This window comes from Chrysemys picta, chromosome 6 (genome assembly GCF_011386835.1).
Source record: "Chrysemys picta bellii isolate R12L10 chromosome 6, ASM1138683v2, whole genome shotgun sequence".
Lineage (NCBI taxonomy): Eukaryota > Metazoa > Chordata > Testudines > Emydidae > Chrysemys > Chrysemys picta.
Window position 1 is genome coordinate 21,019,600 of NC_088796.1, and position 12,813 is coordinate 21,032,412.

Here is a 12,813-nt window from a genome sequence, read left to right on the forward strand (position 1 = left end):
TACCTTTGCTGAGCCAGTCCTGGTGGCTACTGGTAGATCAAGAAGGGCAGAATTAAGGCTGTGTTGTGGAGATATTGAGTGTTTTCCAGACCCTATTAAGGTTAATAATGTTTCGATTAATGGCCAATTGATCTGACTGTGATAAGGTTCTCCCCCCCCACCCCCTCTGCAGAAATCCGGCTACGCAGAACTAACGCTACAGAGTTGAATATCTTTTGGGGAGTCTCGGGATGGATGACAGGGACACTCGTGCTAAGGGCAAAGTAAAACCTTACATACCTTTATCAAAATAATGGATAAAGCTAGAAAAGGCCCTAGCCACATAACCTTGATATTGTATTATCTCTGTCTTATCTGTGGCATCACACTATGCATACTCAAAGCCTTTGTTGAGGACTTGGTGATAAGAGACAAAAGAACTAGCCCTCTCTCTGGCATGGTCCAAGTTCCTCAATGAGTTGAAGGGTCAAGTAGTAGCAAAGCAGACAGCAATGGAAGTTGACCAGGAAAGATGAAGCCCCGGACCACGTGGTGACTGCCCTGTTATAGGGCTTGAGCATCATCTGCTCATGCTCAGTCTTCCATGCCTATATTTTGCCTTTTCACCCACATAATACTGAGATGTACTTATTCTATAGGTTAACATATTGATACGTGTAACTGCCATTTCAGCTCATTACCATACCCGTCACCCCTCGCTTAAGCAGATTTTATGGTTATTACTTCCTTGTTCCTTGCAGTAGCACTTACTGGAACATTCTAACTCCTACCATTGAGCAAGCTCTCCCTAGCTCCCAAAATCTAAAGGTTACCAATAGGCCATTAATCTAGGCCAAGGGTTATGGCCTACTTGATCACACTTATGCTAATTTATCCTTCAGCTAATAATCTTACAGGATACAGGCCTGTAGATTTCTTGTGGGCTGAATATAATGAAAGCAGCTAAATATAATGAAGGCAAGCCAGTGAATATAATAGGCAAGCTTGCCCTGTTGGCTACACGAGTACCTTAAACCTAAAAACCAGGAAATAGAAGTTTAAGTATAGGTTCACATGTTCTGGAACAGCACAAGGTGGCACTGGACAAGCTCAACTCTGCTTTAACAGGTATTTTTTTTTATTTTTTGAAAGTTTATTAATCTAAGGAATTTAGCTAACTTGCTTTAATAAACAAACTCTCTGAAATATGTTTATTACAATTCAACTGAATTTTCAAACTGATACGTTCCCTTAGTCAGCCATCTGAAGATAGGTGACACTATGGATCATTTATAAATCTAAATGATACCTTTATAAAGACATGCTAACTGATTCGTACTTCAAGCTGTAATTATGGCTTTTCATTAATCAGTTTCATAATAGTCCAAAGCAATAGTCAGTACTGTAGGGGTCTCTGGTATCTCTCTGCTGCAAAAATATTATGTTGCTCAGTCCAGCCAATTATGTAAAAAATTACTTGTTCAGGCCCATTGCCAAACAAGGTGAGTCAAGGGAAATTGGTCTGCCAAAAACAATACCAAAAAAAAAAAGGCAAGCTTAACTTCATCCAAAAGAGGTTGGTGCTCACTAGACACCACAGATGTCAACTCTGCCCAGTTAGCTTCCAATAATGCTTTGATCTAGATTTCTAAATACATTTTCATCTATTTGGAGTTCTATTCACACATTGTATAAAACTTTGCTATGGATAATGCTAAGGGCAAAACTCTCTTCTCCTCCTCTCCCCGCCTCCCCCACAAAACAAAGCACAAAAACCAAACAAAACAAAACAAAAACCCCAAACAAACAACAATAACCAAAAACCAAACGAATATTCTGGCTAAAATAGAATTAACTTACGTATATGCAGAATATACAGATCTGAATATCTGGACATACACTGCATCAGAGGAGTGATAGAATAGCCATACCAAAACCGCACTTTACAAAAATTTAGGTGATTTTAAATTATATTCTCCTATATAATTCCTTCCACCATTGCAGTTAAAGTCACCAGTTCCAAAAGAGGAACTGGTGAAGATGACTGTGATGGGGTGTACTTGTCTACAGGAGACCCTGCAGTCCTCCTACACCCTGCCCCAGGAAGCAGCAAAGTGGCAGGAAAGGAGCAGCCAATCAGAGCAGAGCAAGCTCAGATAAAAAAAGCTCAGGGCCTCAGCCGGTCAATTCTTGGCTGGGATCAGAGGAGTGAAGAAGGGTGCTGCTCTCTGGCCTGGAGATGGAGAAGAACCTGAGGATGTTGGCCCGGAGAGAGGGCTGGAGATAAGAGGCCCGGTAGGAAGAGGCCCAAGGAAACAGTAGTGATGGATTGAAACAAGCAGTATGTGGCTAATGTGTGTAGGGTCCTGGGTTGGAACCCAGAGTAGTGGGTGGGCCTGGGTTTTCTTACCAGCCACAGGTAAAGTGGTATAAACCCCAAGAAGGAGGAAAGGCTTGTTTGGGAGCCTGAATAAAGGGACTCAATTTAAAGGGCCCAGAGCCAGGATTGAGAAGATCTTAACAAGGGAAAATAGGCTATTAGTTATTGGACTCTTTAATACCTGGGGAGGGATTCATTTGGACTTGCCAGAGGGTCAAGCCCCCTACTGAAGACCAACTAAGATCATCCAGGAGCTTGCACGGGGTGGCAGGGTCAAGAGGAGGAATGCGGTATCTTGCCTAGCTCAAGGTGAGTGCCTCTTTACAATGAGGAAGAACATGGTTTTCTTTAACCTCTGAGAGACCATCTATTACTCAATTTAAGGAGCATTTTAAAAGAGAATCTTTCATTCTTACACCATTCCACCCCGGATGGTTCAGGAAACTGCAAACAAGTATGTCCCCAAACAAAATAGTAATAGGAAGAGGAGGAAAAAAAGCAGAAATTGATCCTCTTTGAGGGAGGGTGGCTAAGATAAAATATGCAATTTATGTTCACACTGCATATTGATTAAAAGGTTGGGTATAAACTAGCTGCAGTGAACTGCAGGTTTTATTTGAAGAGAATATTGTATGTAACTCTGTATATTTCAGTGACCATCTGGTGACTTGAAGACATGGTTTTTCTTTTTCTTTAAATCCAAATATCATTATCCATTGATTACTGCAGATCTTCAGTCAGTCTTCTCATGAACAATTGGAATACAGAACAGTAATCTCTATAGACCCAGCAAACGTCAGCAAAGGGTGAAATATCTAATGAAATGACATTGATATGTTCTTATAAGCATTTGAGTGATGCTTTTTTTGACACATTCAGATTTAAAACAATCTCGTGTCCTAATTTAGGATAAGAGCCCAGGTATATAATTTTGCTTACGTTGTTGTTGCCTCATCAGATTTACTCAGAATTGTGTTTTTCTGTTTTGAGACATGCCATAATGTCAGGAAGAAACAAAAATTTTCTAATTTTAAACAATAAGGGTGAAAATCTGATACTTATCGTGGCAATATTCAAATGGCAACATGGCAACATTCAAACTCATGAAGCATTACAAGCTCATGAAGCATATACATAAACAAGAACTTCCCCTCGCCCCCTGGCAATCTCACTCAAAGAAAATGCAGAATGGTAGAAGGTCACCACTCTATCAAGGTAGCCTTGGTAAAATGGTTTTAAAATGTAATGTAATATAAATTTCCATTGTACTATCTATGTACAATTACAAAAGAGTAAATAAGGAAGGAATTCCCTCCTCCCCCCTCCCCCCCCCCCCCCAGGTCAGATTGACCAAGCCACTGAGGGGGTTTTTGCCTTCCTCTGCAGCCTGAGACACAGGTCACTTGCAGGTTTAAACTAGTGTAAATGGTGAATTATCTGTAAGTTGTAGTCTTTAAAGCAAGATTTGAGGATGTCAGTAACTCAGCCAGAGGTGAGGGGCCTATTTCAGGAGTGAGTGAGGTTCTGAGGCCTGCAATATGCAGGCGGTCAGACCAGATGATCACGATAGTCCAGAGGTGGGCAAACTACGGCCCGTGGGCCACATCCGGCCCACGGGACCCTCCTGCCCGGCCCCTGAGCTCCTGGCCCGGGAGGCTAGCCCCCGGCCCCTCCCCAGCTGTTCCCCCTCCCCCGCAGCCTCAGCTCTCTGCGCCACAGGCGCAATGCTCTGGGCGGTGGGGCTGCAAGCTCTTGCCAGGCAGCGCAGCTGCAGAGCCGTGGCCTGACCCAGTGCTCTGTGCTGTGCGGTGGCGTGGTTGGCTCCAGACGGGCAGCATGTCTGCCTGTCTTGGTGCTCTGGGCAGCCAGCACCAGTGCTCCAGGCAGTGCGGTAAGGGGGCAGGGAGCAGGGGGGGTTGGATAGAGGGCAGGGGAGTTCAGGGTGATGGTCGGGGGCGAGGGTGTGGATAGGGGTCAGGGCGGGAAACAGGAGGGTTGAATGGGGCCAGCAGCCGCAAGAGGGCAATCAGGAAGGAGGAGGGGGGGGTTGGAGGGGGCGGTGGGGGGCAGCAGTTCCGGGGGAGGTCAAGGAGAAGGGGTGGTTGGATGGGCAGGAGTCCTGGGGGGACAGTCTGGAATGAGAGGAGGGGTTGGATTGGGCGGCCGGGGGCAGTAAGGGGTGGGGGTCCAGGGGCGGTCAGGGGACAGGGAACGGGAGAGTTGGATGGGGCAGGAGTCCTGGGGGGGGCTGTCAGGGGGCAAGAAGAGGGGGGGTCGGATAGGGGGTGGGGGCCGGGCCACACCTGGCTGTTTGGAGAGGCATAGCCTCCCCTAATCGGCCCTCCATACAATTTTGGAAACCCGATGTGGCCCTCAGACCAAAAAATTTGCCCGCCCCTGCGATAGTCCCTTCTGACCTTAAAGTCTGAGTCTAACCTCTTGGGGTTAACTTTTTTATAACTGAAACCGAAAACTTGCAACACTGACGCCTGCATTCAAATGTTATTTATTTCCTTTATCTCAGATGTTATCATACTTGACTGCCTGCAGGAAATGTCAGTAAAATGGCAGTTCTTGTTGAAAGATCTGTAGAAAATGGATGTAGCGAGTGACTTTTTGGAACTCTTTTGTAAATTCACTTCTATGTGTTATTTGGTAAATATGTACTTTAGTTTTCTGTGAAGTACAATTTTACTCTGAAAGTGGCTGTGTGTGTGCACATTAACTTCAATTTTTTCCCTTGGTTTACAAGTCAGATGTGTTGGCTGCTTTTTCTAGGAGACAATACGTTTTTAAAAATATCATACCTGTCTTTTTTGTTTGTTTAGAATGGCAGTAACTGAAAAATATTTTACTTTGTGAGTTTTGATGGCACTTTGTGTAGAGTCAGTTTCACTGTCTCCCAGGTATAGTAAACTTCCCCAGTTTTATGGAAGACTCATAAACAAATAGCTATAGGTGGGTGAGGGACGTTAAAAAACAAAACAAAAAACAGTTTTAAAAACACTTGCTGGGGTAACAGTTTGTGGGGATTTCCTGTGTGTTAAACTTCTGTACCCCTTTCAATTGTCACTGCTGCAAATTCACTCTGAGGAAACAAAGTCCAACTAGTTTTTCTGGCTCAGAGATCACCAATAACTAAAGATTGTGTAGACTAGACTTTGCTCTCACTTAAAATTTTGCAACCTCAGTCTTAATGTTGGAAAATTTAACAATTGGCAAAATTTGGGAAGTTAGACCATAATCTGTTAAGCAAGAGAGAAAGGCATGTCTACACTACAGACCTATATTGGTATAACCAGGTCACTCAAAAGTGTGAAAAATACACACCCCTGAGTAATGTAGTTATACCGACCCCTCCTCCTCCAATAGACAGCATTATGTCGCTGGGAGAGCTTGGGGAGGCGCTGTATATGAAGACAAGCCCTAAGTCTAGCTGTGCGCAACTACATCTGTGTTGGTTCTGCAATGATAACAGGAGTAAAGTAGTGTAAATGTCCTCTCCAGAAATGCGTGCTTTTTGGAGTACAACAGAGAACAGATGTGAGGTGAATGCCTCCCCCCCATCACCCCCCGCAATACCTGGCTTCCTTTGGTCTGTTCATTTGGTAAGTCCCCATTCTCTCTACTTTCCCTCTCCCTTCAATTAGGAGGTGGAAGCGCCTTCTTCCTGCTGAGCAAACCCACTTAGGATCTCTTATCCATTCAAAGTACTATTGTTAATGTCCAATATTCTCCATTGTTTCTGGTCTAGGAGAGACATACATTCAAGTTGGTCGGATATGGTGGATAGACCTACAGAAGGCTTTCATGATACAATTTCATAATACCAGCCAGCCACAATTCAGAAGTTATACAAACAGATCCCCAATTCATCACAGTTGGATGTGGCTGCGAAAAGTTGTAAAAACAGATCAGTGCTCACGTGGGGTGTTAGCTTCTTTCTAAAATACAGAGTATTGATATTTTATAAGCAGATTCTTGTAAGGAAATATCCATATAAAGAGGGGTAGTAGCTAAGCTAAGTTTTTTTCAATATATGGTGAAGTGGATACCGCACTGGACTGGGACTCAGGAGACCTGGGTTCTATTTCTGGCTCTGCACTGGCCTGCTGTTCTGTGGGGTAAGTCGTTTAACGTCTTTACCTCAGTTTCTCCACCTGTAAAATGGGGATGATGATACGGACTGCCTTTGTCAAGTACTGTGAGATGTGTGGATGAAAGCCCTGTATAAGAGGTTGGGTCATCTCTTCTTCCCTTGAAATGCAGGACCGCTGTGACCAAGACAGTTTTTAAAATAATCACTTGTGTGCATTTAGCCTGTGAGCAAGTCTCTTGCCTTCCAAGTCTGTTGCCTTCCAGAAAACTGTCATGTAATGTGAAAACAATACGCTACCACTTAAATAAGTGGGGGGGAGGGGTAGCTCAGTGGTTTGAGCATTGACCTGCTAAATCCAGGGTTGTGAGTTCAATCCTTGAGGAGGCCATTTAGGGATCTGGGGCAAAAATCTGTCAGGGACAGTACTTGGTCTTGCTGTGAAGGCAGGGGACTGGACTCACTGACTTTTGAAGGTCCCTTCCAGTTCTATGAGATAGGTATATCTCCATATAATAAATAACTAGTAGCTACTGTAAATGCTTGTTTCTATTAACCATGTGAAAATTAAGATCACATAGTTCTTCAGATTCTGCTGTCTTCTTAATTATAATGTGTAATGGTCCAATTCAAGAGCTGGTTCAGAGGCATAATATATTTAATAAAAATCAGTTATAATTAATGTGTTTAGCACAGAGAGCTAATGATCAAGCCTGTCAAATATGAAATTCATTTTGACCTGCAGGAGTTTAGGTTACTAGTGAAAATTAGTTTGCTGAAATCATACAAGAAGCCCTCAGAATCCCACCCCTCTCCTTTGAAAACCAGGAGGTCCAAATCTGACCACATCCTTTCTCCGCCTCTAGTTCCTGGTGTGATGGTTAGCTAATATTAATTTTATTCAGATATGGGGCTTTTTGGTTTGTTTTTTAAAAAGGATAGATACCGTGTCTCTTATATGCTGTGGGCTCCTATCCTATTGGTTAAAACACATTAGGGGCTGGTCTCCATCACTGCTTAAGATGATGTAACGTAGGGCTTGTCTACATTACCTGCTAGATCGACTGGCAGCGATCGATGCAGCGGGGTTCGATTTATCGCGTCTAGTCTAGAGGCGATAAATCGAGCGCTCTCCTGTAAACTCCAGTACTCCACCAGGGCGAGAGGCACAGGTGGTGTCGACGGGAGAGCATCGCAGTGAAGATACACGCGGTAGGTAGATCTAAGTAAGTCGACATCAGCTACATTATTCACGTAGCTGAAGTTGCGTAACTTAGATGGATTCTCTCCTCCCCTTCCCCCCTCCCCCCATGTAGACCAGGCCTTACAGTTGCTCAGGGGTGTGAAAAAGACACCTCCCTGAAAGACGCAAGTTACATTGACTTAAGTGCTGTCCACACTGGCGCTATGTTGGCAGGAGATGCTCTCCCAGCGACATAACTTCCACCTTTCGCGGAGGTGGAGTAATTATGCCAATGGAGAGCGCTCTCCCATCTGCATAGAGTGTCTTCCCCAGACGCACGATGTAGCACCGTGGTGTAGACTTGCCCAAGGGGCAACTGGATCTTGTCCCAGGTTTTGCCTAGTTGCTCTGAGAAAATCCTGAACTTGATGTGTGAAAGAAATGCTACTATGTCAAGAGCTTTACAGTTACAGAAACTTTTTTCAGCTGCTCACCACTTGGAAACTAGCTGTAGGAAACTGGTCAGGGTGTTCCCTCCCCCCGCCCCCTTTCTCCCTCTACTAAATTACACTTAGATATGCAATTTTCCCCCTCCCTCCAGCCCTTCTCCCTTCATCTTGTGTAAGCCTGCAGTGCTGGAATCCTTCATGAATGCTGAATGTACTTAAAAAAACTAATCCAAGTATACATTTTGCAAAAATTCTCCAGATCGAACTTTTTTCATTTTGATAACTCGGCTAGGTAAAACTCTTACATTCTGTTGTCCTGGGCTGTTCATAGAAAAACAACCCCCCCTCCCCCCCAAAAAGCTGTTCTCTTTCCTGTTAGAAAGACCAATCTATATCCTGTTAGAAAGACCAATCTATAGCTTAAAAAAACCAAAAGGTACATTCATCCAGTTTCACAAGTTGCTGCTGCTGAAGACACCTCTAATGGGACATTGATTTCTGTTTTTCTGTCTCAAGTTAAATAGCTCTTGTACCCTGGAGACTTCTGATATCTTAGTTCTATTTCCTGTGCTGATGAGATAATAGACTTGGGCTTCATATCCTTAATGCTTCTGTTTTGTTGTCTCACTGCAGAAATGCTGCTTATTAGTTCAGTCTAAAACTCTATTTGGTATTGTAGTGTGATCCCAAGAGTGTTAAGTCACCACAGGAATCTTAGTGCAAGTTCGCACCAAATATAAATGTGAAGTTGAGTAAAATATTCTAGAAATGCCCAACCTCAGAAGCATCCATGCACAAATTGGGCTTTCCACAGAAGTAGTGGTTGGCCATGTGCCTCTTCTTCCCCCCCCCCCCCCCCATCATATAAATAGAAAACCATCTACTTCCTATAACGGCACCTCTCATTGAGAGAATGCAAACTGGCAGCTATGCTTATAGATTTATAATATGTTGACTGGCCTTGGCCATGCTCATGGGCTTTCTTCGCCCATCCAGCGTGCAAACACGGAGGTTACAGCTTTATGCTATCTGGCTGCCTCTTCATGCTTTTGTTTCCTGCAAAGTAGGAGGAGTCCAAGTCAATATGGTTTTATGCATGGTAAAACAATGTAAGGCCTTCTAGGATTGAAATTTTGGGAACTTGTTTGAGTGAAAGGTCCTAGGGGTTTTTGGTCTCTGCATACTTTTGTCTTGTCCCTGTGATGTCCTTTTTGCATCTTTCTGGTGATTGCCTCTGGGAGGAGGCCCTTACTGAGCCAGTTGGAACACACAATTGAGGAAGCTGAACTCCAATTAACACTACTGTGGTTCAGTGCCCCTCCCAAGTAGACTGTCCTACCTTGTTGTGTGGATGATGGGACACACATGTAACAGTATGTTTTAAGTAGGGTGACCAAATGTCCCGATTTTATAGGGACAGTCCCGATTTTGGGGTCTTTTTCTCACATAGGCACCTATTACCCCCCACCTCCTGTCCTGATTTTTGACACTTGCTATCTGGTCAGCCTAGTTTTAAGTAAGGGGAAGACCAGGAGCTGCCAGAAGTCTAAGGCCTTGGCTACACTTGTGGATTCACAGCGCTGCCGTGAAGCACGAGTGTAGTTGCGCTGCCAGCGCTGCGAGAGCTCTCTTGCAGCGCTGCAAGTACTCCACCTCTCTGAGGGGAATAGCTTGCAGCGCTGCAAGCGAGCGTGCAGCGCTGCAGGCGCTGATTACACTGGCGCTTTACAGCGCTGCACTCGCTGCGCTCAGGGGCGGGGTTTCCCACCGCTGAGCGCAGCAAGTGCATCGCTGTGAATTGCCAGTGTAGCCAAGACCTAAATTGCAGAGAAGGGAACCACTCTGTTCCTGTCTCTTATTCCAGAGCCCTGGTGTGCTTGATCCACGGGTGCGAGAGTAAGGCTCATTTGATTAAGTATTTTGAGCACAGAAGGGGTGCTGTGTTGGTCATACCTGTGTCACAACTGTAGTATGCCGATATGGGGCTTTAATGGTTATTTCTTGCATTTGTCTTGTCTGCCACATTCCCTTCTGAAAGACTTAAAAGATTTGCGCTCCCTTCAGAGTGGAAATCACAGGTGGGTTGTTTTTTTTTTTTTTTTTTTTACCCGCAGGGTCTTTCTTTAATTGAACTGGATTAAACTCCCATCCTTTTGTTTTAGGATTAATTTATATTTTTGGCCACCTTTCATACTTGTTCTTATTTCTCAGTGATCGTTCTCCTGCAACCCTGAAGGGCAGTGGATCAGAAGTTTGATATTTAAGGTCACATTCCAATGGCCATTTCTCATTTAGGAAAATTGGGGAGTTAAGGGCAGTGTCAAGTGTACTGTGAATTCCCTTTCCATGGGACAAGTCTGTGTAGCTTTTTACATTTTTTGTTTAGACTGCCTGAGGTAGCTTGACTCCTTCATTTCATATTAACTGGCTCAAAATGGGAATGCCTGTAAGGCCCTGTTCTTAGTCATTGGAAATGTGTTAATCAGTCAGCCAGCAAACCGGTAAACCACAGCGGGAGGGCATTCAAGCCTGTTCTTTTAGAGAGCTGAGCGCATTCTTGGGTGGAGATAGGAAGCCTTAGTGAATGAGGCATGTGAATGGGAACCTAATCTCCTCTTTAAACTGGGAGCTTGTTGGGGTATATGGAATACTGATCTGGCAGGTTGTTGCTTGGGTAATTATATGTTTGAATAGTGCCTAGCACAACAGCATCTCAATTCTGATGATGCCTCTAGGTGTTGTTGAGACACAAAGAATTAACTATCATATATGCTCACCTTGAATTAAAAGTGGGATGTGTGTGCATGGGTTGAATTGTGCTTCAGCTTCCCTTAGTTCCGTTTGCACAGGTTGCTATGTAACCTGTCTGAAGAAAGTACAGTACATGTCTTACTTTCTAAAGTAAAATGTAAAATTTTGTTGCACTATAACTTCTTGTAATGCATTACTCTTAATGTGGTTATAACATTGATTGATTGGTTTTAGTCCACAAGGCAGAACCAGTGCTAGAATGTTTGGTGCCCTAAAAGTACTAACTGCACTCCCACATGCTGATTGTCTAGCAGACTTGGTGCATAAGAACTAGCCCAGTCTGGTGTCTACACAGTATTTTGGAGTAAGTCTCTCCCAGTTGCGTTGGCAGGCTGGGACTAGAAGGGCTCTAAAATTAGCAGTAAAGACAGCACTTCGAATTGCAGCTTGTGCTCTGAAGCTTATGGACTGTAATCGAGTCACCCCCTAATCTTTTCTTTGGTAAGCTAAATAGATTGAGCTCTCTGAGGCTATCACTATAATGTTGGTTTATTAATGCATGTTTATTAATCCTTTAATCACTCTTGAGACTCTTCTCTGAACCCCCTCCAATTTATCAACTTTCTTCTTGAATTGTGGACATCAGAACTGGGTACGGTACTCCAGCAGCGGTTGCACCAATGCCAAATACAGAGATAAAATAACCTTTCTACTTGAGATCTCTCTTTATGCATTTTAGGATTTCATTAGCCCTTTAGGCCATAGCATTGCGCTAGGAGCTCATGGTTAGCTGATTATTCACCATAACTCCCAAATTATTTTCAGAGTCACTGCTTCCCAGAGTAGAGTCCCTCATCTCATACCCTACAGGCTTTGTTGCTAGATGTATACATGTGACTTAATACGCATAAATGTACATGTTTGATTGGACTCAGTTTACCAAGTGACCGCAAAGAAACGCACTTGCTCACTGATGATTCCCTGTTTATAATTGCATTTTGAGACCTATCGGTTAGCCAGCTTTTAATCCATTGAATGTGTGGGATATTAATTTTGTTTTCTTCTGTTTTTCAAATCAAAATATAGTGTGGTACAAAGTCAAACACCTTACAGAAATCTAAGTATATTGCATCTGCATTATATTACTTTTATCAGCCAAACTTGTAATTACCTTTAAAAACAAAATCAAGTTCGTTCGACAGAATCTATTTTTCATAAACCCATGTTGATTGGCATTATTTATATTGCCCTCCTTCAATTTTTTATTAATAGAGTCCCATATCAGCCACTCCATTGTCTTGCCTGGGATTGATGCCTTGCATTGTATGAATGAAAGAACTGTTTGTATAAAGTTCCTTGGCATAAGTAGCTTTCCAGAGTTATGGTATTTCTATATTTTCTTTCAGTGGAAATTTGCCTCACTCCTCTCTCTCTAGGTTTAAAATCAAAAACGCCTTTACGGAGAAAAGCATTGCTGTGATTCATGTTGAGCTTTTTTCAAATTAAATGAGGTCTGCTGGCCTTTCACCTGGTTACCTTGGTAATGGAAATTTACTGTTTTGTCATTCATACTTCCTCATACTGATTGCTACTCCTTAGTTTCCTGACTTCTTCTGCTTAAAAGTCCATGTTTCTAAAAAGATAACGTCTTATAGTGAAGAAACTGCATGTTTGGTAAGTTGGTTAGTTTTCATTAACTAGTCAGAGGGCCTTTCAGTATATCTGTATGAATTTATGAATCTCTAGTCTTACGGTTGTATGGGGACAGTCTAATTTTAATGTATTGGAAATGAAGGTGTCTGTCTTGTATGAACTGCTGAGGAACAAACTGTACAGTAAAGGCTTTATCTGGCATGTTGGGAGGATGAGGGATGCCGGTTAGCCAAAAATTCTGGTTAACTAAGAGTTATACTTACCAATGGAATACCAATTTTCAAAGAATTGGAATACAGTAAAATGAATAAAGTATGAAATA

At 43.2% G+C, this 12,813-nt stretch overlaps 1 protein-coding gene across 15 annotated transcripts in view; it reads left to right on the forward strand.

The window, feature by feature from the left end:
• The window catches only part of NEDD4L (NEDD4 like E3 ubiquitin protein ligase), a 348,035-nt gene that overhangs the window by 58,732 nt on the left and 276,490 nt on the right, over positions 1-12,813 (forward strand). For 2 of the 15 annotated variants that reach the window (XM_065598816.1, XM_065598817.1), the window contains exon 1: positions 12,468-12,512. The exons of 12 other annotated variants lie outside the window; for them this stretch is intronic. The gene's annotated coding sequence lies outside the window, so the exon portion shown is untranslated. Of the gene's footprint in view, positions 1-12,467; positions 12,513-12,813 lie in introns of those variants that run through there. One more of the 15 variants, XM_065598811.1, reaches the window with a different exon arrangement.